This window comes from Eptesicus fuscus, chromosome 17 (assembly GCF_027574615.1).
Source record: "Eptesicus fuscus isolate TK198812 chromosome 17, DD_ASM_mEF_20220401, whole genome shotgun sequence".
NCBI lineage: Eukaryota > Metazoa > Chordata > Mammalia > Chiroptera > Vespertilionidae > Eptesicus > Eptesicus fuscus.
This window is the reverse complement of record NC_072489.1, coordinates 58,533,444-58,557,163: the sequence shown is the minus strand read 5'-3', so window position 1 is coordinate 58,557,163 and position 23,720 is coordinate 58,533,444. Positions and strand designations below refer to the sequence as shown.

At 57.5% G+C, this 23,720-nt stretch overlaps 1 protein-coding gene across 1 annotated transcript in view; it reads left to right on the top strand.

Moving 5' to 3' along the window:
* The first annotated feature begins 1,489 nt into the window (after positions 1–1,489).
* PTPRE (protein tyrosine phosphatase receptor type E) overlaps positions 1,490–23,720 on the top strand; it is a 67,247-nt gene continuing 45,016 nt past the window's right edge. The window contains exon 1 of the mRNA XM_054728677.1: positions 1,490–1,594. The gene's annotated coding sequence lies outside the window, so the exon portion shown is untranslated. The remainder of the gene's footprint in view (positions 1,595–23,720) is intronic.

Here is a 23,720-nt window from a genome sequence, read left to right as displayed (position 1 = left end):
CCGGGACCCCGTGGAGAGCAATGGGCTTTCCCTTCCTAGCCATGATCCCTCATCTTCCAGTAAATAAACCAACACTATGCTAATAATTGAACGTTTTTATTTTATTTATTTATTTATTTTTAATATATTTTGTTGATTTTTTACAGAGAGGAAGGGAGAGGGAGAGAGAGTTAGAAACATCGATGATAGAGAAACACCGATCAGCTGCCTCTTGCACAACCCCTACTGGGGATGTGCCCGCAACCAAGGTACATGCCCTTGACCGGAATCGAACCTGGGACTTTTCAGTCCGCAGGCCGACGCTCTATCCACTGAGCCAAACCGGTTTCGGCAATAATTGAACGTTTTTAAAGAGTCAGAAATTTTCCCACTTAAACTGGATTCAGAGGAGTCTTTTCAGCACAGCCACTCATTCTCGTATTTTTCCTTTTTTAAAAAAAAAAAATCTGTATTTAAAAATAAGCTTCGGAAGTAATGCTATAGTTCTTATTGATCATCTGATATGACCACAGTTCCCTCACGGGAGACTGTTGGCCAGTCCGTGGCTCTCAGGCGCATGGTATTTAAATAATGCGATGGAATTTCAGAATCAAGACTGTGTGGAAGGCACAGAATTCAGGTTGAGATCTCTGCCCCAGGCTCTCTGAGGCGTTACCTGGTTATCCCAAAGGGTGTCTTGACTCTCACTGTGGCTCGTGGCAGTACCAAAGGAACAAAAGAAAACTACATCAAGGGCTACTATCAAATGACACGAATTTGATTTTAAATTTAACCAGGGACGTTCATTCACCAGCCTTGCCCTCCGGAACGTTCCGTGCTGCCTCCTCCATCCGTTTGAACACGGGTGACCTTTGTCCTCCGAGTCATTTTTCCTCCTTGAACTTGGTCTGCGTGGCCACCACGGCAGGAAGGAAGAAGAAAGAATCTGAAAGTTTTTCAATGAGGTGTGTTCTGCAGCGGCCGGAGGGCCACTCGGCCCCCGCCCGCCTCGGCCAGGCTCGCTCCCGCTGACCGCCGCGCTCCGGGCCTGCGCCGGGTCTGCGGAAAAGCGTGGGGGGTGCGCAGCACGAAGCTCTGAAAACTCGCCGCGGCGTCCGGCCCGCTTCCTTCCTTGGCCGGTCCGGGCTTTTACTAGCTTCCTTGGATCCCACGGTTTCCTTTCTGAGCAAAAAGCCTTCCTCCCCCCAGAGCAGTGAGTCTCCCGGGAGACGGGGTGAGAGGAAGCCGCCAGCCACCGAGAGGAATGTTCCTGGATCTGCTGGCGACAGGCAGACTCACTCATCCTTTTACTTCCACTTCCATCCCACCCCCAGGAAAGTCCCCACGTTCTTCCAAGACGCCCCGAAAGGACTCTGCTGCGTCATGGTTCGTCAGGCACCGAGGCCTGGGCACGAGCAGTCACAGTTTCCCCTGGGGGGGCGGGGGGCACAGGACACAGCTTCCCTATATAAACCCACGGCCGGCCCCAGCTCCCAGCAGGCCCAGCTCAGAGCCGGAATCCTCCTTCCAGAGACCCCGTGGCAGCCACAGGCAGGGAAGCATGGATTGTCGCCGGCCAGGATGGTCCCCCGGGGACGCCCCAGGAGCACGAGAGGTAAAGGGGAGCTCCGAGGAGAGCCTTCTTGTGAGGGTTCACGCGGTGGCTGCAGGCGATAAGGCCTGTAGGCGTGGGCTCCAGGACTCCGCGGCCGGGCAGCTCTGGGGAGGGAGAAATTGGCCAGCGGTGGGTGAGCCTCGCCCAGCCCAGCAGGAAATCTGGGTGTGGCCGCAGGAAACCCTGTGGTCCCGGCTCTGCCAGGCACTGCCTGGGCTGCTGGCTGTCAGGCCGCCAGGAACCCGGGGGCAGGCCCGGCTCGGAGGAAAACAGTCCCCGACCATTGTGGGGCCCTGGGCTGGCCGCACACATCAACACCCCGCCCCTGTGAAGCCGGACATCTCCTATTTCTATCATCCAGACGCCCTCCCATTGTCCTTAGCCACAGGACCCGTGACGTGCACTGTGGGTCCCGGGACGTGGTGAGAAAGTGGGAGGCGCCAGGGCAGGGGTCAGGGAGCTGGTGGCCGGGGAGCCCGTGTTCAGGGCCACAGGGCGGGCCGGCGTGCCGGGTGCAAGGCTGTCCTCACCTGGTAGGAGCAGATGGTGTCGTCAGCTGCAGGCCCGGAGGACCCCCAGGAGGCGGCATCACCCACCCTGCGTGAGGGCAGGGATTGATAGAGCCTTTTCGGTGTGAGTCACAGAGAGGTTTCTCAGACCCACCGAGACACGGGCTCGGGAATGAGTTCCGGGGCAAAGGGAAGGTGTGTGAGCCAATCCCCTGGCTTCAGGGACTCTCCCCAGCTCCTGCCCCATCCGCTGGGGGCGTCCCTGTGTGCATCGGGACATTGAGCTACAGGATATTAGATGCGTTCGGCTTCAAAACTGCCGATTGGAAATGGTTTTTTAAAACTGCTTATCAGGCCCAGCCAGTGTAGCTCAGTGGTTGAGAGTTGACCTATGAATCAAGAGGTCACGGTTCGATTCCTGGTCAGGGCACATGCCCAGATTGTGGGCTCGATTCCCAGTCAGGGGCGTGCAGGAGGCAGCCGATCAATGATTCTGTCATCATTGATGTTTCTATCTCTCTCTCCCTTCCTTTCCTGTCTGAAATTAATACAAATATATATATTCATGCAAGGGGCTCGGCCCTCGCAGCCCCTGGCGGCCCCGGCCTCATCCGGAAGGTCATCTGGATGGTCGATCTGTTCAGTCTAATTAGCATATTAGCTCTTTATTATATGGGTTATATACTGAGCGGCCAGATTATTATGATCTCTGAATGCGTAATAATCTGGCCACTCAGTGTGTGTGTGTGTGTGTGTGTGTGTGTGTGCGTGTGTGTATTAGAGGCCCGGTGCATGAGTTCGTGCATGGGTGGAGTCCAGCCAGCCTGGCCAGGGGGAGGGGACATGGGTGGTTGGCCGGCCTGCCTGCTGGTCGAACTCCTAGTTGAGGGGACAATTTGCATATTAGCCTTTTATTATATAGGATATACACTGAGTGGCCAGATTATTATGTGTTCAGAGATCATAATAATCTGGCCACTCAGTGTATGTGTGTGTATAGATAGATAGATATAGATGTATATGTTAAACCTGCTTATTATGGTGCAGAGTTTAGTGCGAAGTATCTAAAATGTGGGGAAAGGAGAGACGCCTGTGGCGTTACTGAACTAAAGCCAGTTGCATGATGGATTCCCTGAGTTGCTTTTCTTCTCTTGGCTTTGAATAGAAGTGAGAATAAGCAAAAAAATATAAACACCCCAAAACTTGCATTTGTGTTATTTTATGACGGGGCTTATTGAATTCTAACAACTTAAAAACAGTATGTTGACGTATTCCAATGAGTTCAAACAGCTCTGTAAGGATGGATCTGCTATCAGAAATGGTACTTCTGTAAAGCTCCCACGTTGCCATGCTGCTGCAGAGAAACTCCTTTTTTAAACACGCCATGTTGGTGGAAAGATTTAGTCACAAAAAACAGGACTTGATCTCTTTCCTGTTTTTCCAGATAGCCTAAATGAGAGGCCTCATGCTGGAAAGATAAACCGCACTCAGGACCCCACGCGGGCAGGGGGCACACCTGGGAGTTTACGGAGCCGCTCGAGCTCCCTGTCCGGCTTGGGCCTCCGAGGCGCCCGGAGGCCGTGGACTTGTGATTCTCACCTCCACCCTGATGGTGAGGACACAGGCCGGTGGGCCGTGGGCCCGGGGCCCCCTGCGCCGCGCCAGGTCCTCTCCTCCCTCCCCCAAAGGGAGGCACCGCCAGCCGAAAGAAAATAACATTCTCCGTTATGAAAGGTACCGCCTTGCAGCTATTCCAGGCATAGAGCGTGTTAACGAACAGGAGCCTGTCCCGTGGACGCTTCTGCACACGCTCACGGGCAGTAATTGTATTTTGGAACGACTTCCCGATTTCCCGAGCTGATCTTGGCCAGGCTTCCGAACTGTTTCCGGGTGTGATCTGCTGGCCAATCCAGTGCCTAATCTCTCTTCACACACGCACCAGGCTTCCTTCCCACCGCCTGGCCCGCAGCCGGTCCGTGCACCCGCCCACCCGGCGGCGTGTACCTCCCGCAGGCTCCGGGCTGCGCACGCTCCTGAGAAACGAGGTCGGAGATCCCAGTTCTGATGGTGTGTTTGCGCAGGAGCCTAGAAGAAGGAGTGGGCAGAAACAGACCTCAGCCCTGACCGGTGTGGCTCAGGGGATAGAGCGTCGGCCTGCGAACTGAAGGGTCCCGGGTTCGATTCTGGTCAAGGGCATGTGCCTTGGTTGCGGGCCCATCCCCAGTGGGGGGCGTGCAGGAGGCAGCTGATCGATGTTTCTCTCTCATCGATGTTTCTGGCTCTCTCTCCCTCTCCCTTCCTCTCTGTAAAAAATCAATAAAATATATTTTAAAAAAAAGAAACAGAGCTCAGTTCTCCAGCGCTGAATGACTCAGCCCGGCCCGAGCCACCCCTCCTCTGTCTATAAAGTAAAAGGCGGCGCGAACAGTCACAGTTCTCTTCAAGGCATCGAGTTCTGTGACCCCCGGGGGGGGGGGGTTCTCTGGGTTTTGAGCTCACAGCAGAAAAGCCCCAAAGCAGCCACGGCTGTGTGTGCAGCGTGTCCGTGGAACGTCCCTGTTCCACGTGCCGCCGCCTTCCCTTGTGGGGTGCCGCGTGTCCGGGGAACGGCCCTGTTTTGTGCGCCCCACTTCGAAAGCCGCCTGGGGCGTTTTCTCGTCCCTGTGTCTTAGATGCAGGTGCTGGCCCACTCCTTCCAAAGGAGGCAGGTCCGGGAAGGAGGGTGTGCTAAGGGAAAAGGAGGGTTTTGCTTTCCGAGATGTGGCAGGAAGGCAGGAAGGGACGGCTGGGGGTCCCCGGGCGTTGATGTGAACACGTGAGCAGGCGCATCCGTTAATGGAGCAAAGGCCCTTTGCCTGCTGTTCTGAGGTCCTGCCCGCGGGGTTCTGGGGGGCCGGGAGCGTGTCCTTGACCATGAAGAAGTGGCTCCCGGGAAGGCAGATCACTTCATCTGGTCGGAAACCATGGAAACCCCCAGTGCCCGCCCCCCTCTTCCCGGGAGCTCTCAGTGAAAGACAGGCCAGGCGTGTGCGTGGCTGGAGGGAGTCGGCCCGGCCCGGGGGCTCAGTGGGAGCGGGATCCATTCAGAATCCTCCCTGTTTCCAGCGCCCACGGTTGCTTCCTTCCAGGGCGAAGCCACCTGACGTTCTGTGATGCAGTTTCCCGTCGGGGGTGGATTTATTGAATTTTTAATGAGTGATTCACTACCCAGGGCTGTCTGTTTTTGAGCTGAGGATTAAGTCATGTTTCCTTTATTTTTTTTTAAATACATTTTTATTGATTCCAGAGAGGAAGGGAGAGGGAGAAAGAGATAGGAACATCCGTGATGCAAGAAAATCATCCATCGCTGCCTCCTGCACGCCCCACCGGGGGATCGAGCCTACAACCCGGGCCTGTGCCCTGACCGGGAATCGAACGTGACCTGGTTCAGGAGCCACGCCAGCCGGGCAAGCCCTGTTTCCTTTGAGGAATTATTTTTAATCGTAGCCTGAGCGCTGCAGTCCTCGGAGCGTGGGGGCGCGGGGCGTGGGGACATTTCCAGGCTCCGAGGAAATGGCAGTGAGGGTCTCATCCCGCGACCCCCCTGTTCTCCCTGGAGGAGCCGGTGCCCCGTCAGATACCCCAAATGTTGCTTTCTAGCGAGATGGCTTCGAAAGTTGTGTGATTTTTTAACGTTTTTTCACGTCTCGGCAAGCCCGTTCCACTTGGGCGCCGTGCGGTCGCTTCCCCAGCGGAAGCCGGGACACAATCAGTTTCCACGCCGTGCGTGTCACGCTTCCTCCCGTCCGCTCTGTTTACTCCGAGTGGCCTGTCCGCCCAGCTGGGATCTGGTGCACGGCCTCGCTGGACAGTCAACCCCGGGGGTCGCCTTGGCTGCCAAGAGCGTTAGCTCATCTCAGGCGTCACCTCCCCTCAGCCCCGCCCCTCAGAGGAGGGAGGGAGCGGCCATCCACCCATCCATCCATCCGGTGACCCGTCCCGCCCAGCCTGGCCCAGGCCACCGGGACGATGGGCATGCAGAGGCGGAGAGGTCCAGTGGGGCAGGAGATGGTGCAAGTCAGAGAACAACAGGATGATTTGGGGGGGCAGCGGGGAGGCGGCCTGCTCTATGGAGTCAGCCTGGTAGAAACAACAGGGTCCGCAAAGCAGCGGGGTGAGAGTGAAGGGTGACCCCGGGGTCAGGAGGCCCGACCTCGAGCCTCACTCGCCCCGTGGATTCAATGAAGTCGCCCGTCTCCCAAGGTGCCCCCTTCTCCTGAGTCGCCCACCTCTGCAAGGCTCTAGCCTTCTGACTACCAAGACGGGGCCCCGGCCCTGGCCGGTGCGGCTCAGTGGATACAGCATCAGCCTGCGGACTGAGGGTCCCGGGTTCGATTCCAGCCAAGGGCACATGCCCAGGTTGCGGGCTCGATCCCCAGTGGGGGACATGCAGGAGGCAGGCAATCCATGAGTCTCTCTCATCATTGATGTTTCTCTCCCTCTCCCTTCCTCTCTGAAATCAATAACAATATATTTAAAAATAATAATAAAGTACATACAGGGGTAGCAGGTGGGGGTAGAGGGAGTGCTTTTCTTTCAAGATGAACTGTTTCTCACCGACTCTGAGGCCTGGGCTCAGGGCTCCTGGAGCTGGTGTCCCCGGAGAGGAGACCACCCTTTGTCGGGGTGCTGCTCACCGGTCCCCAGCCCTGGGGAAGGCCAGATGCTCACCGGCCCAGCAGCCTCAACTGCTTCATCTGCCGACGGGCCACCACCGGAAACCAGGTACCGAGTCTGAAATCCAGGGACCTCCTCCAGGAGCCCGGGTACCTGGTCAGAAGCCCTGGTATCGCACCAGCAACCCGAGTACCGGCTCCGGCGTTAGTGATCACGGCGCAAAGGGCCTCATTAGTCACCAGAACGGATTGACCCCTTCCTGAAACTCCTCCGAAAGAGCTCAGAACGCTTCACTGTTTCATCTCACCGAGGCTGCACGCGTTTTATAAAAATGTCCCTGTCCAAGGGCCACAGCAGAGTCCTTGGGAATTTGAAAAAGTGTGACATCGCCCCTCGTCACGGCCCCGTGGCCGGATGAACCTAGACGTGCCGACGCCTGAGGAAACGGCTCGTAGACATTTCTGCTGGGATCCCAGGTTCTGTGAGGCCGGAGCCCGTCACAGCGGGTCTCAGCCCCCGACGGTGCGTCTGAGCTCCTTACGTCCATGGCGAGGGCTGCCTTCGAGGGCGTGGTGTAAGGAGAAGTAGGTACTCATCTTGGCAGAGTGGCCCCATGATGGAGAGCAGTCCGCGCAGCTGTCTGTCAGGAGGGCAGATTTCCTTCCAACTCCTCCTCTCTGCTGTCACCGTGATGTCTGTGACGTGTGACACGGAACTGGAAATGGATGCTGGCTTGGAGCCTGGCCAGGGGAGCGGGACCAGGCCGTGCGACTGGCCCCCTGCCTGCCTGTGAAGGTGGGGGGTGTCAGCCCGGAGGACAGCCGCGTCCCAGTTGTCTGTGAACCCCTGGCCCCGCGCGCACCTGGCCGACCTCAGGCCTCCGCGGCGGCTGGTGAATGAGGGGCCAGTGAATGGCTGGGCGGGGAGAGCGGATGGAGTCGGAGGAGGCAGAGGACGCTGAGGACGCCGTCTGCCGTCTCCAGCGCCTGGGGCGGCACTTACGATGAACCGCCGGCTCCACGAAAGGCTGGCTCTCCTGGTCAGAAAAGCGGGGAAAAGCTTTCTCCTTTCTCCTGCCGTCTCTCTCTCCGCAGACCTGTCACAGTGGTGGGTGGTTTTGTTTTGTTTCTGAGATTTTTATTGGTTTCAGAGTGGAAGGGAGAGGGGGAGAGAGAGAGAAACATCAATGAGAGAGCAGCATCATCGATCAGATGCCTCCTGCACGCCCCTATGGGGATCGAGTCCACAACCCGGCATGTGCCCTGACCGGGAATCGAACCGGAGACCTCTTGGTTCACGGCTGAGCCACCCCGGCCGGGTTTGATTTTGTTTTTTGATGGGGGTTCTCTCTCCTGCCCCCCACCCCCAGGATTCCTAAGAGCTAAGGGACCCCCCACCCATCAGAGCGCCTCCGAGCGCGGAAATGCCATGTCTTGAAAAAGGGGGTGTGTCCCATCAATCACAGGTTGAGTCTGAGACAAGGACCTGCTCTCAGCTGTAGGTCTGTGCGCTGAGAAGAATGACTCGGACCCCCACCCCGTGGCCCCGTCAGAGCAGAGCGCGGACACCCGACAGACCTCCCCACCCCCTTCCCGAGAGACAGGCTGGTCCCCGGGGCGTCTCCACCCGCACCATCTGCGCTCTCTCCTCAGACAGGGGAACCCAGCATGCCTCCCCGGGTGCGGGGTGGTGAGTGCTGAGGATGAGGGAATCACAGAAGTCCACTCATGAGACAGGGCCCCCGACCCCCCGTTAATGAGGTGGGCTCGCCCCAACGTGCGTGTGGCAGCCAGGAGACCAAGTTCAAGCACCTGCTTTGCCCTCGGTGGACTGCTAGGGCCTCTGTGTAAAGGGCGTGGTGGGTTCCAGAGGCGCCTAACGCTCAGGGTCCGTGGGCCAGACCAGCAGCACAGAGCTGCCCAGCTGGGGCCTCGCGGACGGCCTGGAGCGGCTGGCGGCGGGACCTGGACGGAGCCAGGCCTTCTGTGGTCCCCTAGACAGCGTCCTGCAGGAGGTGGAGGGACCTGGACGGAGCCAGGCTTCTGTGGTCCCCTAGACAGCGTCCTGCAGGAGGCGGCGGGACCTGGACGGAGCCAGGCTTCTGTGGTCCCCTAGACAGCGTCCTGCAGGAGGTGGCGGGACCTGGACGGAGCCAGGCTTCTGTGGTCCCCTAGACAGCGTCCTGCAGGAGGTGGAGGGACCTGGACGGAGCCAGGCTTCTGTGGTCCCCTAGACAGCGTCCTGCAGGAGGCGGCGGTAAACACCCGCGTGGGAGCCGCGTCCCCGGCGATGCTGCCATTGCTCGACCCCCTCCCTGACGGCACAGCCGGCTGCCTGAACAAGCGCCGCGTGGGGTCGGGCGGGTTTGCTGAGCACGACAGGGAAGTTGCCGGGGCCCGAATCGTGCTCACAGCCTCGGCAGCATTCGGTCTGTGTTCACGCTCAGCCACGCACACACCTGTTTCCCACACGTCCAAACACAGGCGCTGTCTGCGAGGTCAGCAAGCCGCCGGCCCTGCCCCGGTGCGCTGGAGGCTGGTCTCCCGGGACAGTCCAGGCGTGGTCCTCTCGCTGCCGGGACCAGCGCTCACGGTCATTCCCGAATGCCGGGTCCCGGTGCTTCCCCGAGTGGACACGGGGCGGGACTGGTGCCGGTTCTGTGGAGGGAGGCGATCCTCGAAGAAGGACATGCCGCGCCGGGGCTGCCGTCCGGCATCACGCACCTGCGCCTGCGCTTCACCGAGGCGGTCCACGGGCGAGGAACCCCATTCCCGTGGCAGGCCGTACGCGGGGATCTCCATACCTGGCCTGGTGAAGCCGTTCCTTCCACAGCCAAAAACACGGCGAGAGAGGATGTGGGGCGGGCGGGGCAGGCTTGGGGGGCACACCCGTGGGTGCCCCGCCTCGTCCTGCCTCAGACTGACTTTGGATCATTATCCATTCCAATCGCTCAGGACTCCAGCCATGCAGTCGCTCAGCATCTACCCCCGAGACGCCCCCAGTTTTTCTAACTGTGGCCCCGGAGCCTGGAACCCATGCCTGCCGATTCCCATCCACCCATCGGGCACCCGTCCCAGCCTCCAGCCTCGGGCTCATTCCACATCTGCAGCCGAGCTCTGAAACCTTCGTCCCGGGGAAGGAGGAGGCAGGGGGGTGCAGGCAGCCCCACCACGCACCCCACCACACACCCCACCACGCACCCCACCATGCACGCAGGCTCCACGCTCAGCACCGGCCGTGCGCCCTGCTGCGGGTTCCCTAATGCCCGGCGCCCCCTCTCGGGGAGTGGGTGCTGTGAGCAGGGTGCCTATTGGTGCTGGCGGGCGGGCGGCGGCCGAGGCCCCCACGGACACGGCATTCCTTCCCGGACAGAAAGCCGCTTTCAGTCCCTGAGCCAACAGCCCTCTCCTCGCCCAGCCTGGCAGCCTTCCGAGCGGGGAGCCAAGAAGAAAGAGAGAAAAGGAAAACAAAGCGAAAGCCAAGCAAACACGGGGTCAGAGCGAAGACCGGAGGGCGTGAGCCCCAGCTCAGGCTATCGTTATGAAGGGGCCACGCGTGGATCGGACATTTTCCTTGGCCTGTGGCGTTCGTTACGGACCCCCCTTTTCCTTAGGGCGGCCTCTGGAGTGCAGTCCAGGTGGCCAATCCCTCTTGTGGGCGCCGGCTCCCAGGAGGCAGGCCAGCCCTCGGGACCGTGTGCGGCAGGCGCTGAGGACAGCCGGCTGCTGGCCCCGAGTGCCCACGTCAGCTCGCGTGTGCTCGGAAGGTAAGGCCATGAAGCCACGTGCTCCACGGGCCGCCACGGGCCGCGAAGGTGATCCTCCACGTCCCTCCTCCGAGGCGGCTCTTAAGAGCTGGGCACCATCCCACCACCCGGACGCCAGGGCTGGAACCTCGGAGGACCAGCCGCCTGGAGTTCAGGGCGAGGTCAGCACCTGACTGGGCCAGCCCTTAGGAGACCAGGCCTCAGGAGGCCCCTGGGCATGTCTGTCTGCTTTTACGTTTTAATCCTCACCTGAGGACAGTTTTCCCGTTGATTTTCAGAGAGAACGAAGGGAGGGGGGAGAGGGAGAGAGAGAAACATGGATGCGAGAGAAACACATCAATTGGTTGCCTCCTGCACATGCCAGCCCTGAGCCGGGGATCCAGCCTGCAACCGAGGTGCGTGCCCTTGACCAGGAATTGAGCCCGCGACCCTTCGGTCCGAGGCCGACACTCTAACCACTGAGCCAGACCAGCGAGGGCACCTGTCTTTTCTCTTTAATCCAAACGTTACAAGTGGGAGACCTCGGGAATTAGTATACGTGCACGTCGGTGTGTGTGCCTGACTCACAGGTTAAAAGCGAAGTGGAACTGTGCTGTTGCTTCCAAAACGGCCAGTTCACGTGAACGCCCAGCGGTGAACACGTCCAGTTCCTCACTCCCAGGCCTCTTACTTTCACGTTTTGTAAAAAAAAAAAAAAACATTTCTCAGGTCATTGGACGTAGTAAGAAACTCCCCGAAAGTTAAGGGAAGGGAGTGAATGGAGGTATTTTAAGATGTGTCTTCTTGTTTTAATTCACTGTCCAGCTGGCTGGTGTTGCTAGTGACCCATGAACCGGGAGGTCACGGTTCGATTCCCAGTCAGGGCACAGGCCCGGGCTGCGGGCTCGATCCCCAGTGTGGGGCGTGCAGGAGGCAGCCCGTGGAGGCAGCCGATGGATGAGTCTCTCTCATCACTGATGTTTCTCTCTCCCTCTCCCTTCCTCCCTGAAATCAATAAAAATAATTGCTCTCTACGTCAGCTGTGCCCGACCATCACCGCCGGGGGACGAAGATCAGAGTTCACGGGACGTTAGCACGGCCAAGTGTTTGTTTTCGGGGAGCAAACGGTTCGATGGAAGCGAGGGCCGTGGCTGCTGAGAGACCCAGTGGGACCCGGCAGTGACGCTGCAGCATCACCATGGCAACGGGGAACAATGGCCCCCGGGGGGGGGGGGGGGCGGTTAAGAGAGATCTCAGATCCGGGTGCAGGCTGAGATGGTTTTCCGTGATTGTTTCAGAAACTCCTTGTCACCAGGAAATGAATGAGAAGCGGCCTCTTGAGAAAAGAAATGGGTTTGCAGACAACTGACGTGTCATCCAAGTCACCGAGGCGGGAGGCGGGGCGGGCGGCCCTGGAGAAGCTGCTGAGGACGGACCTGCCTTGTTTTGTGTTTCATCCTCACTGGAGGGTGGTGCCTCCCGGGCATCATGGGGCCCAGGAGCCGCTCGGAGTCCGCACAGAACCGTCCCGGGGACCCGCCGGTGCGTCTTCACAGGAGGCAGACATGATGGGGAGTGACGGGCACAGGGTCTGCCACTCCCTAGCACCGTCCTTGGCACAAAGCAAGTGCCCAGGACACCGCACTTCCGATCCCCAGGACAGCGTGGAAGCGAGCCTGGGGCTGGTGCCGGGACGGAATGGCGTTAAGCAAGAAGGCGGGCATCGCCGCCAGCCGCGCTCCAGCCCGCCTGCTGCTGGGGGGCGCTCACACCGGGCTTCCTTCGGACAGACCTGAAGCCACGTCTTTGGGGGGGGGGGGGCCGTGTGGTGCCTGCACCGCTAACCACGGCCACGCTGCCGCGATGTCCGACCCACTGAACGCGAAATGAAGAAGCTGCCGAAGACCTTCCGCTTTGCCCCGGGCAGGGAGGCCTGGGGAGCGAGGCAGCTGCGGGGCTTCAGTTTGGGGAGACCAGGCCTGAGCGTAGAGCTTGAGGGTACGTTTCCCTTTAGGTTTTAGGAAGCGCCGTGGGAAAAAAGGAAACAGATATTTCTGATATGAGACTTCCGCCCTTCCAAGCAGCGGCACGCCCGAAATAGAACGGCTCTTTCTGCTGAGTAGAAAAAGCTAGAACGAAAGACTTTTATCATCTAGAGATATAGACTTATTGTTGATGTCAGAGAGGAAGGGAGAGGAGAGGAGAGAGAGAGAGAAACATCCATGATGAGAGAGAATCATGGATCCATTGCCTCCTGCACGCCCCACATTGGGGATCGAACCCGCAACCTGCACACGTGCCCTGACTGGGAATCGAACCCTGACCTCCTGGTTCATAGGTTGACACTCAGCCACTGGGCCACTCGGGCCGGGCAGAAGAATTTCATCCTGGAAGCCCGTTCGGGGACAGGCACTAATAATAGGTGTCCTTCCGCTTTCTTCAATGCAGGTGCCCAGGTTGCATTTCAACTTCGCTTTGCCTTGAAAGCATCGTTAGAAAGCGCAGCATTAGCCACTTATATTTGAAGACGAAACACGGAGCCCAGGGGAGTCCGGGTTGGGGTTGCCCTTGCCCTCGTGGGTGCTGGGGGGCTCCCCTCCTGTCCTCCTCCTTCCGGGCCCAGGTCACCCGGGTTCTGATTGCCCCGCGGGGATGCTGGCAGCAATAGCCAGGGACCCACCTGCATGGCTCCCAGGACCCGGACTGGATCGTATGCCTCCTTTCTCACAGATTTATTTGAAATTTTAAAAAAAGTCACACCCTCGCTGATTTGGTTCAGTGGATAGAGCATCAACTTGTGGACTGAAGGTCCCGGGTTCGATTCCGGTCAAGGGCACATGCCCGGGTTGTGGGCTCCATCCCCAGTAGGGGGCATGAAGGAGGCAGCCAAGCAATGATTCTCTCTCATCATGGATGTTTCTATCTCTCTCTCTCCCTCTCCCTTCCTCTCAAATCAATAAAAATATATATTTTTTAAAAAGTCACTCCACCTCTGCGAATCATACATTTCTGTTCGAGTGTGCATTTCAGCTAGAAATGAGCGATCTGCCCAGTCACTTTGCCCAGGTGCTGGGCTCTGGTGTGTGAGGGCATCGCCTGAGGACCGGAAGCTGCTGCCGTGGGAAGGTGGTGACGACGGAAACGCCACGTCAATAACGCGCTGCCTCCCCGCGGGAGCCTGCGTGGAAATGTCCGTCTCACCAGCCCGCGAGACTCCGTGCTGTGCACGGGGGTTTGAACGAGTTGGTCACCTAGGGGATCCCCGAAAGCCGTGCTCTGGGGGTGTGCATGGATGCAGAATACAGACACGGAGGGAGACTTCCAGAATGTTCCTTCCGTCGCCGGATTAGGTTGTGAGAAAAGTGCCTTTTCCAAAGGCTTTTAAATGCTCCTATCTCGTGCTGCTCCTCGCTGAACACGCAGGCGAGACACGGCAGGTCCGCTCTTTGCCGAGTTTGCGTGTGCGCTTACCCTGCCCGGCGGTAACACCCAGGCAGGAGGTGGGTTAGCGGTTTTGTGCAAGTGACTTAGGCTGGCTTACGTCTTCCTCTTCTTAAGTTGCTATTTAACGTGTAAGGACTTTCTCTTTCGCTTAAAATACAATAACTAAATGTCCTTTTTTTTTTTTTTTATCCTCACTCAAGGATATTTTTTCCCATTGATTTTTAGTTTGTATTTTTTTAGAGGGAGTGAAGGGGAGGAAGGAGGGGGGGAGAGAAAGAGAGAAACATCGATGTGAGAGAGACGGATCAATTGGTTGCCTCCCGCACATGCACCCCGACTGGGGCCAGGGATTAAGCCACCAACTGAGGTAGGCTCTAACCACTGAGCAAACTAAACGTTCTTGAATCAAAGCGACAGTGCTCAAAATTTTGGATGTGCATCTCTCACCTCATCTGAAAATTCTCCAGGCGTTTTGGGACGCGTTTGCCGGGAAGGCTGGCTCGGCGAGCATCCGCAGTGGCCCCCGGACGGGGAGGCTCGCGCTGCGTTCCTGCTTTCTCCTTTCTCTCTCGAGCTGCTGCCGCGGCCTGAGGCTGCATCACACCGAACAGCCGTGTTCTCCGGAGAACGTGTGTGTGTGTATGTTCGCATTACTTGTCCACGGCCAACGCTGCTACGCGGTAAACTCAGACACGGCTCCCCCATACGTTGTTTCTGGGGCCTACGGTGGAGCAGGCGTCGTGCTGAGAAACATGTGAGCCTGCGTTAGAAAAGGGGGCTCTTTCAGTCCGTTTGTCCGCGCCTTTCCCCAGGAGGGGCCCCACCCGCTCCGGCCCTTCACTCAACGGCGGCCGGCGGCCCGCGTTCCCAGCAGGAGGCCCCCAGCCCCTTGGCTCACGGCCCCAGAGGCTCAGCGATGTGGAGACCCCTGTGTCCGGGCGGTGACGGTGCCCCGGGCAGGAAGCTGCCAGCCAGGCCTGGCACCTCCTCACGCCGAGCCAGCTGGAAGGGGCCTGTGCGTTTGGGCCCATAGACACCCGAGGAGATCCGGAGTTCACCTCACATGTTTGCTCGGTTGTGTTTTCGCTGGAAGTTGACTCTTTGCTGTTAGGAAAGCGACAGGGAACATGTCATCGCGTTCGCCTGTCGAATGCGAGGGCTTCATGGGGACGTCGGAGGGTCCCGAGGAGGCTGGGTCTGCAGCTCTGTTCTCTGGCCTGCGCGGCTGGGCTGGGCTGGGCTGGGCTGGGCTGGGCTGGGCTGGCTGGGCTGGGCTGTGCTGGGCTGGGCTGGGCTGTGTTGGGCTGTGCTGGGCTGGGGAGAGGGTCCGGGGAAGGCAGCGTGGAGCCTCTTCGTGTGTATTTCACCCCCACCCTGCAGAGCGCCGTCTGGGCAGCTCGGAAGATGTCACTGGATTTCACGGGAGTTAATCCTCGCGCTCCCAGTCCCGCAGTGTCTTCTTGCCGTTTCTTCTCTGGGGGCTCCCGCGTCTGTACATCAGGCCCCGAATCCTGGTCCCACTCCGCTGAGGAGCCGCCCTCGTGATGGAGGCAAACTGAGGGCACCACCCGCCCACCGTCACGACCCCCTCCTCGGCACAGTCTCCCATCCTGTGCCTTCTGTGTCGGGGCCCCTGGCGCCTCCCGGGTGGCGGGGGAGGGGGGAGGGGGCGGGGCAGCGAGGCCCTGGGGAGACAGCGTGGGAACGCCTTTAGAGCGAAGGCCCGTGAGAAGCTGGGAAAGGCGGCCTCTGTTCGCGGAGCAGCAGGAGGCAGCTTGATGCTCACCTGGGGGAAGGAGTCCCACCTGAGAACAGCACCGAGGATTCGGGGCTGAGGGGGCGGTGGCTCGCGGCCCATCCCCTCTCCTGCCGTGAATCAGCGCCTTTGCAGGGGAAGCTGGGTCCCCCCTGCCTGGTGTCTGCAGGGGAAGCTGGGTCCCCCCTGCCTGGTGTCTGCAGGGGAAGCTGGTCCCCCCTGCCTGGTGTCTGCAGGGGAAGCTGGGTCCCCCCTGCCTGGTGTCTGCAGGGGAAGCTGGTCCCCCCTGCCTGGTGTCTGCAGGGGAAGCTGGGTCCCCCCTGCCTGGTGTCTGCAGGGGAAGCTGGTCCCTCCTGCCTGCTGTCTGCAGGCTGCCAGGCCGCTGCCTGGGAGGGCGTCCAGGCCGTGCCCCCGGCGGCCACGCTCCAAACTCCAGAGCGGGTGTGTCCACTCCGGAGCGGGTGTGTCCGCCGAGCAGGAGCTGAGCGGGAAGGAGACTGGATGTTCCGTTCCCGGACGCTCCCCGCTTGTCTGTTTGTGGTGTGACCTCGCGGGGCCGTGGGGAAGCAGGGGAGAGGGCCCTCCCAGGAGCCGGGCGGGGACAGTGTTTCCTGGAAGCTCGGATAAAGGGGGCCACCTGCGAGCTCCCCGGGAACCGCGTAGGAGAGGATGCTTCAGGAGGAGTGGGGATCGGGGTCCCGCCCTGAACTCCAGGGGCCCCCCGGGATGGGAGACTGTGTGGAGGAGGGAGTGGGGACAGTGGGCGGGGAAGTCGGTGATACGGGAACCGCGCCTGCTCATCTCTGTCTTCCCAGCTCCTGGCACATCAGTTCGCTTCGTAATATTTGTGGACAATATGTCTTTTTTTTAACATTTGTATTTATTTCAGGGAGGAAGGGAGAGGGAGAGAGAGAAAAACATCCATGATGAGAGAAGAATCATCGACCGGCTGCCTCCTGCACGCCCCACACCGGGGAGAGCGCCCACAGCCCAGGCACGTGCCCTGACCAGGAATCAAACCGGGGACCCTTCGGTCCACAGGCCGACCTATCCACTGAGCCACACCAGCGAGGGCAGTGGTCCGTGTGTCTCATGTGTGGTGTCTGTCTCTCTACAGACCCTCCTGGAAAGCGGCGTGGGCTTTGGATCAGACACCGGGTTCAAGTCCTGCCCCATCCCCTTGGCTCTGAGGCCTGGGACGGTGACCGCCTCTGTGAGGTGGACTGCACTCCCGGGAGCGGAGCGGCGAGAGGAGGTGACTTGTAAAGCGCTCGGCGTGCGCCTGCCCGTGCCCAGGCCCCGGCCTCGTAGCTTCTTCCCTCCTGATTCCGCAGGGGAGCCGTCACTGGGTTTCTTTGGGAAACAAATTCAAAAAGTGGGCCATGCTCTGGGAAAACAAACGTTCCCAGGTGTTTTCTAAAGCGTCAAAGAATATCGGCACCGCCCGGCCAGTGTGGCTCAGTGGTTGAGCATGAACCAGGAGGTCACGGTTTGATTAGACACTTGTCAGGACACAGGCCTGGGTTGCAGGCTCGATCCCCAGTGAGGGGCGTGCAGGGGGCAGCCGACCCATGAGTCCCTCTCAGCACTGATGTTTCTCTCTCGCTCCCTCTCCCTTCCTCTCTGAAATCAATACAAATATATTTAAAATATATATATACTAGCGTTCCCGTTGCAGGAAAAATCCTGCAATAGGATTTCCTGCTGCACTCTACCCCGCCTCCGCTCCGCCCTTGTCGCCCGCCCCGCCTTCTCCTCCAGCCCGCCTGCATTTCCCTTTGCCCCCGGCCCTGCCTCCGCTCCTCCCTTGTCCTCCCCCCCCCCCGCCCCCGGCTTGCTTGCTTCTTCGAAGCTTTACTCCTTTCTGCAGCTCTTGGCTTCTTTCGATGCTGTCTTGATATGCAAATTAGCCGCCATCTTTGTTGGGGTAATTTGCATACTCGTCCTGATTGGCTGGTGGGCGTGGCTTGGCTGGTGGGCGTGGTTTAGGTGTAGCGAAGGTGCGGTCAATTTGCATATTTGTCTATTATTAGATTAGATATATCAACGCTGTTGATGTTAAAGGTGTGCTCTGTGGTTTGTATTTCCAAACTGTCCTCTGTTACATCCAACCTGGTAATAGTGTAAAAAAGGGGGCGTGGGGAGGAGGGCAGCACACTCATGCCGGGAAGCAGCCTTTCAGCCTCAAATAGCCTTGCTAGAAAGTCAAGTACATAGTCCTCCGTCCACTCGGGGCCTAAGGGCTGGAGGGCCGCCAGCGCCTTCCACCCGGAGCGAAAGGGGTGAGACCCAACTTGATGGGTGTAAACCGTGCCGCGCACCTTCCGACAGCGTGATCTGCAACGCACACTCGCCGTGTAACCGGCACAGTGGGGCCCACAGAACGCAGGGCTAGGGCTTCCTCAGAGAAACGATGACTGCAGAAGGGGCGAGGGGCAGACGCTGGACGCCCGGGTAGGGGCCCCTCGTGTCTGCTAGAATATTCGTCTGTGGCACCATTTCCAGCACCCCACCGGCCCCCACGCCAGAGCGTCTGCCCGGTCCGTGGGAGGAAGCTGTGTCGTCTACCCAGACGTGGGACTCAGTTTCCTCATGTGTGCGGTGAGGGTGGTAACGGCCCCAATCCCTTGTTGTCGTGGCGATTGAATGAGCAGTTAGCACCAAGCGCACAGCGCTGACACCCAGCCCCCATCCAGCGCTTCCCATAACGTTACGTCCGCGAGGGTCTTGGCAGCCAGGAGGTGGGGGGCGGGGCCTTTTGTCCTAGAGCACCGTCTGTGGTCGTCCTGAGGGGATGACCTCGCTGCTGAGGTGAAATTCACATCCCATCGTATGAGCCGTGCTCGGGAGTACAATCCAGTGGCACGTAGGGCATGCACAGTGTTGTGCAACTACTGTCTGGACATGTTCCTCATCCCGAAGGAACACCCTGTACCCGGTAAGCGGTCCACCCCCCTCCCCCCTCCCGGGCTCCGGGCTGCCACTGTCTCTATGGACTTACATAGGCGGGATACTCCCCGTCAATGAAATCAGACGGTCCATGGACGCTCGCCCTGGTCTCTTTCACCCAGCCATGTGTGTGAGGCTGGTCCGTGCTGCGGCACGTGTCGATGCTTCCTTCTTTGCGCAGCTGAACGGCACCCGTTGTACGTATAGACCACATTTCGTGGGTTGGCCGTTCATCGGCGGCTGGGCGTCCTGGTGGTTTTCTGCCTCTGGGCTCCTGTGAGTAACGCGGCTACGGACATTCGTACAGGTTTTTGTTTCAGTACCTGATTTCAGTTCTGCTGGGCGTGTACCCAAGAGTGAGGGGATAGCTCATTGTGGTTTTAATTTGCATCTCTCTGGTGATGAGTGGCGTTGAGCATCTTTTTAAACGTCTGTTGGCCATCTGTATGTCCTCTTTGGAGAAGTGTCTATTCAGGTTCTTTGCCCATTTTTTATATTGCGTTATTTGTTTTCTTGGTGTCGAGTTGTAGAAGTTCTTTATCAATTTGGTGTACAGTATTCCACAAATCAATAAATGTGATACATTGCATAAACAAAAGGTAAAAATCACTTGATCATATCAATAGATGCAGAAAGTGCTTCTGATAAAATTCAACACCCATTTATGATAAAAACTCTCAGCAAAGTGAGAATAGAGGGAACATACCTCAATATTGTAAAAGCCACATAAGGTAAACCCACAGCCAACATCCTACTCAATGGGCAAACACTAAAGGTGTTTTCCTTAAGATCAGGAACAAGACAGGGATGTCTGCTTTCACTGCTCTTATTCAACACTGGAGGCCCGGTGCATGAAATTTGTGCACAGGAGGAGGGTGTCCCTCAGCCCAGCCTGCACTGTCTCCAATCTGGGACCCCTCAAGGGATGCCATCCCTCTCACAATCCAGAACTGCTGGCTCCCAATCGCTCGTCGGCCTGCCTGCCTGATTGCCCCTAACTGCTTCTGCCTGCCTGCCAGCCTAATCACCCCCTAACCACTCCCCTCCCTGCCAGCCTGATCGATGCCTAACTGCTCCCCTGCCAGCCCAATTGCCCCAACTGCCCTCCCCTGGTGGCCTGGTCCCCTGCCAACTGCCCTTCCCTGCTGGCCTGGTCCCCCCCAACTGCCCTCATCTGTCGGCCCAGTCACCCCTACCTGCCCTCCCTTGCAGGCCTGGTTGCCCCCAACTGCCCTCCCCTGCAGGCCTGGTCACCCCCAACTGCTCTCCCCTGCTGGCCATCTTGTGGTGGCCATCTTGTGTCCACATGGGGCGGCCATTTTTGACCACATGGGGGCAGCCATCTTGTGTGTCGAAGTGACGGTCAATTTGCATATTACCCTTTTATTATATAGGATAGTACTGCAAGTTCTAGCCACAGCAGTCAGACAAGAAGAAATAAAAGGCATCCAAATTGGAAAGGAGGAAGTAAAACTGTCATTATTTGCAGATGACATGATACTATATATAGAGAACCCTAAAGACTCCACCAAAAACTACTAGAACTGATAAATGAATTCAGTAAAGTAGCAGGATACAAAATTAATATTCAGAAATCAGTGGCATTTTTATACACAAATAATGAACTATCCACAAAGGAAACTAAGAAAATAATCCCACTTACAATTGCAGCAACAAGAAAAAAGGTATCTAGGAATAAATTTAACCCTTTGCACTCGCTTGCTTTTTTCTCGATTCCTTTATTCTACTCGGGATTTAATTTTTTAAATACCCCAGATTTTACAAAGCACGGCAGTAGAATAAAAAACTGGAGTTTCTTTTCATACAAACTTATTTTTTGGATTTTTTTATATTTCAAATTATTGGTACATTCAAAGAGTAATTTGCACTCGACATCCGAGTGCAAAAGGTTAAGGATGTAAAAGACCTGTACTTGGAAAATTATGGGATAGTGAAGAAAGAAACTGAGGCAATACAAGTAAGTGGAAACATATACCGTGTTCATGGATAGGAAGAATTAACATCATTAAAATGTCCACACTACCTAAAGCAGTCTATAGATTCAATGAGATTCCTATTAAAATGGCAATGGAATATGTCATAACTAGAACAAATACGTATTCCAAACATTTATATAGAACCACAAAAGACCCCAAATAGTCTCAGCAATCTTGAGTAAGAAGAACAGGGTTGGCGAAATCCTGCTACTTGATATCAAACTATACTATAAGGCCATAGTAATCAAAACAGCATGGTCCTGGCATACACGCAAGTATAGAGATCCACGGGACAGAATGGAGAGCCCAGAAATAAAGACATACCTCCATGGTCAAAGGAGGCAAGAACATACAATGGGGTAAAGAGAGTCTATTCAACAAATGGTGTTGGAAAAATTGGACAGATGCATGCAAAACAATGAAACTAGACCACCTACTTGCACCACACACAAGAATAAACTCAACATGGATTGAAGACTTAAACCACGAAACCAGAAAAATCCTGGAAGAAAACACAGGCAGTACAATCTCCAACGTTTCTCACAGCAATTTTTTTTTTTTTTCTGCTCTATCTCCTTGGGCAAGGGAAACAAAAGAGGAAAATAAACAAATGGGACTACATCAAACGGAAAAGCTTTTGCACAGCCTAGGAAACCATGAGCAACATGAAAAGACACCCCACTGCGTGGGAGGAGATATTCGCCAGCGGTACACCTTCTCGCTTTTTGGATGGTGCCCTCTGATGCACAAAAGCCCTTCAGGCTTGGGTGGAACCTGAGCATCGCGGTGAAGAAACGTGCATCACGCAGGGAGGGAGTCCTCCCTCCTGCATCCTCGTCCAGCCTTCCTCGCCCTCAAAGGGCGGCCCTCGGCTTGCACCTAGCGTGTCGTTACGTCTCAGCACTTGCTCACGCAGACTTTTAGCAGACTTTAGCCCAAGAGCTTTGCACAGGGCCAGTGTTTAGCAAGAATTTCAAAATTCACCTTCCCCCATCTTCACTGAGATGATGGTCAGGGTTGTCTCTCTGTGTGGCTAGTGAGGTCAAGGTCATCTCTCTATGTGGCTAGGGATGCTGGTTTTCCCATTTTACCCTAATGATAGAGTGTCCTTTTAAGTTCCATCCATGGAATTGATTGTTTTAGAGAAATGAGTGAACGCCGTTTCGGAGCTTGTGAAGGTGGCAAGAAAATACCGGAATGTGAGAACTTGCTGGAGGCCCCTGGGCACCCTGGGCAGGGACCGCTGAGAGGGTGTGATGGGAGGTGCTGGGCAGGCCAGCATGATGGAGCAATGGGGCTGCCGTGGGTGAGTCCGGGGTGTGTCCAGGGGTTGTACTGGGCCCAGCGAGATTGGGCGAAGAAGACCTTGGACTCCGGGTGAAGAGACAGAGCGAGTGGAAGTTGTCTGAGAGAGGAGCGCGGCAGGATGTGGTGGCCGATGGGCGTGGGACCTGAGGGGAGAGAAGGTCCTACAGGATCCCGGAGTCAACAGAGGGGAAGGCGGGCAGGCAGGGAACCGGAGGCCTCCTAGAGATTTCGTCACACCCGCCTTAGCTCAGCATCTGTAACAGTTTCCTGTGGCTGCTGCCAACCACGAGCACAGCCTCGGGGCTTCAGACCGCAGGCGTTCATTCTCCCACCTCTGGGAGGCTGGAGGTCGGAGGTCAGGGCGTCCGCGTCTCTGCACAGCGTCTTGGGGAGGACCCAGCCTGTCCTTCCTCCTGTAGGTCTCCTTTATTTACATAGAGCCCTTCACTCCCGACACGCGGGCCGCCGTATGTCTGCGCGTTTCCCCCCCAAGCAGTCCTCTGCGACACCGGCTGGGTGTCCCACCCCTTCCCTCCATTCTGACCCTGTCCACCTGCAGAGAGCCTCAGACCCACAAGGTAAGGTCTCAGCCCCACAGGACGGCCCCGCCCACTTCAGACGCCAATCCCACGGCCAGCCGGTCACCTGTGCTTTGACTGATGGGCTGTGGATCTGAGGTTCCCACACCCCTCTCCCCCTCGGGTTCACTTCATTTGCTAGCCGGGCTCACAGAACTCAGAGAAACCCTCGGTGTATAAAAGGGTGTGATAACGGACACAGATGGGCGGCCCGGAGAGAGATGCCTGCGCCAGAGGGCGTTGGGTGGGCCACCCTCCCGGCTCATGGAAGGGCTCCCCTGGTCTGGAAGCTCTCCGGGCTGTACTTTGGGGGTTTTATGGAGGATCCGTCACGTAGTCATGTTGGATCATGGACTCCATCTCCAGCCCTCCTCCCTCCGGAGGGCAGGGGGGAGGGGCGGTGCTGAAAGTCCCAAACTTCTCCTCACGGCTGGGTCTTCCCGGTGACCGGCCCTCACCCGGGAGCCACCCAGCGTCTCCTCATGGGAACAAACACTCCTATCAGCCAGCATGTTACCAGGGTTTCAGGAACTGGGGTCAAAGGCCAAACATTAAAACAAACGATGCTGTTAGCGCTCTTATCACTTAGGAAATTCCAAGGGTTTTGGGTGCTCTGTGCCAGGAATGGGGAAGATCAGATATATACTTCGTGGGGTTTTGTTGTGGTTAATCCCCACCTGAGGATATTTTTCCACTGATTTTTAGAGAGAGAGAAGCATCGATGTGAGAGAGGCACATCAGTTGGTTGCCTCCCGCACACGCCCCGACCAGGGCCGGGGATCAAGCCTGCAACCGAGGTGCGTGACCTTGACTGGAATTGAACCCGTGATCCTCAGTCCGTGGGCCGACGCTCTATCCACTGAGCCACACCGGCCGGTGGATTCTAAGTCACAGCGTCACACGTGGCCCTCTCGCCTCGTAAGGGCACCAGGCGTTGCATCGAGGGTCCTGCCTGGTCCATGAACCTCGTGTTGACAGCTACCCCTGCGAGAACCCGTGGGCAGGAGGTCACCTTGTGAGGTTCGGGGTGCACATGAACTTGGGGCAGCACCGTTCAGCCCCATACAGCACCTGTTGCAGTGGCTGGCCGTCCCTTTCCACCGAAGGCCTTAGGGGTAGCAGTGACACAGGTGGGTCTCCCGAGATCACACCTCGTCCACTCACCTTCTCTCTGGAGTTCTGGC